This window comes from Eptatretus burgeri, chromosome 2 (genome assembly GCF_056783735.1).
Source record: "Eptatretus burgeri isolate ZD-2024b chromosome 2, Ebu_testis_v1, whole genome shotgun sequence".
NCBI lineage: Eukaryota > Metazoa > Chordata > Myxini > Myxiniformes > Myxinidae > Eptatretus > Eptatretus burgeri.
The window spans coordinates 119362697-119367498 of record NC_140962.1 but is presented as its reverse complement, the minus strand read 5'-3'; positions in this window follow the sequence as shown (position 1 = coordinate 119367498).

Genomic DNA, 4802 nt, shown 5'->3' with positions numbered 1-4802 from the left:
TGATTGGAATGGGTTTGGTTGGTTGCTCAGAAAATGTCCTGCCTGGCCAATCAGTTTGTAACAAAGTTGGGTTGATCCTTCACACTCAAGAAACCACTGATTTTTATGCTGATCAACTAACCCCAAGTTCTCCGTGAATGATGATTGTCCGATTTATCCCAACTGTTTAGCTGGCTATGATTAATAATTTCTATGAAAATATTTTTTTTAATTTGTGATTATATCACTGGCAGGATATCCTCCAGGTACCCACACCTCTGAGTGGTCGTGCCTGAGTTTGAATCTCAACCCAGCCATCAACAGTAATCCTGATTTTTCACAGACAGGGTGATTCATCAGTGTGTGTGTGTGTGTGTGTGTGTGTGTGTGTGTGTGTGTGTGTGTGTGTGTGTGTGTGTGTGTGTGTGTGTGTGTGTGTGTGTGTGTGTGTGTGTGTGTGTGGTGTGTGTGCACGTCATCCCTCGGATGTAGGGTAAACTAGGCGTCCTATTTACCGACATTAGTTGGTGTACTGTATGTTTAAAATCCTATGGTGACCTTTGCGAAGAGGAGGCAAGCTATCACCAGCGCCATGGCCAAGTTCAAAGTTCCTGCCCTAACTTCCACTGGGAAGGCAACAGCTAACCTTCCAGTGTAAATCTTGTCATAAAGTTACTTTGGCAGCATTGAGTCTGTCTTCATGCAGAGAACCAGGACTAAATTTAAGTTAGTGATTATAACAGGCTATGCGTAACGTTGGCTTTCCACCTCCTCGACTGAGTGTGAGAGTTTGTGGCACGTGCACGTACAGGTTTCCTTAGTGTGTTTCCCCACCCTTCCACATTTATTAATCTCTTGCCTTTGATTAAAGAATGGTGGTCTGCAGCAGGTCCATCGGTCGTACATCAGAGAACAGCAAAATACATTTCAAAAGGTTTTTTTTTTTTAATCGAAAAATTGCATTCATTGTTGGCAACCATTGAAAATTAATAATATATTCGTCCTTATAGATATATACTGTAACCATATATATGTATATATGTATATATATATATATATATATATGTATATGTATATGTATGTATATATATATATATATATATATATATATATATATATATATATATATATATATATATATATATATATATATATATATATATATATATATATATATATATATATACACACATATACTATTCCGTTGACTTCTTGAAAAATAAATTGGCATATTGGGTTCACAGCCATCTTTATTTCAATAAACAGATTTTTTTTTAATCATTATTTGATCAACAAACAGATTCGCAATAAACGGATCCAGTTTTGGGGGAAATGATGAGCTTTTGGAAGGACATGTCAATTCATCCACTTTTGGTTACAAGAGGTTTTATTGAAGCTGTTTGTTTTTCTTTCTGACAACATCCTAACTATTTGAAGCATGCTTATTTACCTCCACCACTGAAGGTGAAGGAGGTTATGTTTGCACCCCTTTCTGTCTGTTTGTCTTTCTGTCTGTCTGTCCATTTGTTTGTTTGGCTGCTTGTTACTTGCAAAGTCGAAGATTTTCCAAGTGCATTGGTCAGTCGATTTTGTTATTCTGTCTGTTTGTCTCCTACAGGTCACAATTTAAAACCGATCTTCACGAAGCTTCACCACATGGTAGAGTTTGTCATAAGGAAGAAGCCTATTGTTTTTGAGGTCAAAAGGTCAACAACTTATGTGGAATTTATAAAATCCTCAATTTTCATCCGATTGACTTGAAATTTGAACAGGAATTACATATCAGGTTACTGAATTCAACCACCTACTTTTTTTCGTGGTCACCAGAGGCGAAAAGGTCAAAATAGGCCAAAAGGCCAATTTGGTCCAAATTTTCTAAAATCCTCAATTTTCAACCGATTTACTTGAAATTTGAAGAGCATTTTCATGTCAGGTCGCTGAATTCAACTACCAATTCATTTTAAGGTCAAAAGGTCAGCAGAGGCCTAATTTCAAAAAATCATAGATTAGGGCCAAAAACTAAATATATCACCATATCTCAAAAAGTTGTGGACAAGTTATGACAAAATAAGGTGGATGAGTTGAATAGGTGACAAGAACAAGCGGATTGGATTTTGGTTCGGATCCAGACCATCAGTGGGAAACAAAACGTGAACTGTTCCACCTGGCAGAGGTATGTGCTCTGCAGAGTACTATTCTACTTTGTGCTGTTTTGCCAAGTTGTCACTGTATGAGTGATTTTTCATGATCTTGCCAAAACGAAGTTTTTGCAAGATATGTTAGTCAGTTTGTATGTTTTTTATTTATTTATTTATTTATTTATTTTTGTCTGTAATCACGTATAAAAAATTTTGCAGAGCACAGTTATCATTGGAAATTTTTGTAACTTCGCATATCAGAGGCCTATAGAGGTCCCTTTCAGTGCATAAAATTTTGAAGGTCAAGGTCAAAGGTCAAGGTCACTTTGTCGCAAATCAGGGGAGTCGACGAAACCCTTATTTTTTGAGTAATTTTGATCGGATCGTCTTCAAACTTCATGGGAATATAGATCATGGTCTGGCGCTCAGCTGATTAATTTTTGGTGGCGATTGGCCTTGACCTTCATGGTTAGCGCCTGAGGTCAAACATATTTGACCCCAAGGTCAAATTTTCAAGTTTTAGGAACCATATCGTGTAGTACCTCAAATTGAACACCTCGATGAGTGCTTTCTCGATATGTCAAGCTTGAGACATTATGAAGTCATTTGGTGACGTTATGAGGCAAACGCATATTTTTCATGGTTACTCTGTAGAACGATTCTCATCGGAATCTCTCGTAGGCAGATATTCCTCAAGGAGTCGCTCCTGGTGGATAGCAGCTCTGTTCACCTCAGTGTGACCTTAAAGAAGTCACACGTGGTCACCTTTTGGCAAGATACGGGTCACCCTGCAGGTGACATTGGTTTATTTGTTTGTCTGAACGCTCGCTTCCAGCCCAAACCGCTCAATCGACGGTTTTGAAATTTTGGGAGATTAATGTCACCAACCCTGCAACGATCCCATATTGAAGTTTCATAAAATTTGGTCGACCAAAAAGGTCTACATTGGCCAATCGGCCAATTTGAGCCAAACTTCCTAAAATCCTCAATTTTCATCCGATTGACTTGAAATTTGAAAAGGATTTACATATCAGGTCATTAAATTCAACCATCTGTTATTTTTGAGGTCACCATAGTCCAAAAGGTCATCATAGGCAGAATTTCTAAAAACCTCAATTTTAATCCAATTAACTTGAAATTTGAAGAGCATTTCCATATCAGTTCTCTGAATTCATGCACCAATTATTTTTGAGATCAACATAGGCCAAAAGGCCAATTTGGGCCAAATTTTCTAAAATCCTAAATTTTCATCCGATTGACTTGAAAGTTGAAGAGCATTTGCATATGAGGTCGCTGTAATCATCCACATTTTAATTTTGAGGTCATCATAGGCCAAAAGGTCAACATTGACCAAAAGGTCAACACAGGCCGAATTTCTAAAATCTGCAATTTTAATCTGATTAACTTGAAATTTGAAGAGCATTTGCATATCAGGTCGCTGAATTCAACCACCTATTAATTTTGCAGGAAACATGGGCCAAAAGGTCAAAATTGGACAAAATATTTTGTTTTGGATCCAGCTCATCAGTGGGATAGAAAATATGAACTGTTCCACCTGGCAGAGGTATGCGCTCTACCGAGTGCCTTTCTACTTTGCGCTGTTTTGCCAAGTGTTGCTCTTTGAGTAATTACCTCCACCATAGAAGGTGAAGGAGGTTATGTTTTCACCCCTTTCTGTCTGTCTGTCTGCTTGTTTGTCTGTTTGTGTACAGGATATCTCAAAATGTTGCGGACGGATCCGGATGAAATTTTGTGAACAGGTTCAGTGTGTGACAAGGACGAACAGATTAGATTTTGGTGAAGATCCAGATCCGGATCTGACTACTAGAATTTTTAAGTGATTCTTCACCATTGAGAGATAGGGCTAAAATGATATGTAGCACGATATCTCAAATAGTTTGGACGGATTCGGACGAATCTTGGTGAACAGGTTGCGTGTCTCACAAGGACGAATTGATTCGATTTTGGTGAAGATCCGAATCCGGATTTCGATATGAGAATTGTTTAATTTTTCAAGTCTTTTTCTCCAGAACGGCTGGACAGATCGAGGGAAAACGTCATACAATTGTTCCCCAAGCCATGGGAGTTCAGGTTTGTGAAGTAATAATTGATATGTCACATGGTTTGGCAGCCATATTGGATTGAAGAAAAATATTAAGTCATGTTTTCTCTGGAAGTGCATAATCACTCGACATGAAACTTCAAAATTATGATCTCAGAGTGATGGGGAATATGTTTTAAATTTCAACTTGATCAGATGCTTCATCTGGCAGCCAGGATTATTTAATTTTTGATCTGGGTTCCTTTTTTTTGTTGTTTTTCGGAATAAGGCTCACTTAGCTGTGTCTGGATGGGTTTGAAGGTAGAAGAGTAGCAGCTAAAATGCCAATCATATCTAGGTTCCTCCTGATTACTTCATCTTTGTTTTTTGCTGGATCAGCTTCCTTCTGATTACTCCACTGCAGGACTGAATGCATTTGGTCTTCCATTTGATTCAAATTGAATTTATTTTTATCCCATTCTAAATTCAATTTAATAATAATAAAGAAACGTCATGGGTCTGGGTCAGGTGTCCAATCAAAGGCTTCTTACCCGGTCATCACTGCCAGCAGTTATAAAGGGGCAGTTCTAATTATGTCTCTTGTTAATTATGTAACACAACAGTACACAAATGCCACATAAAAC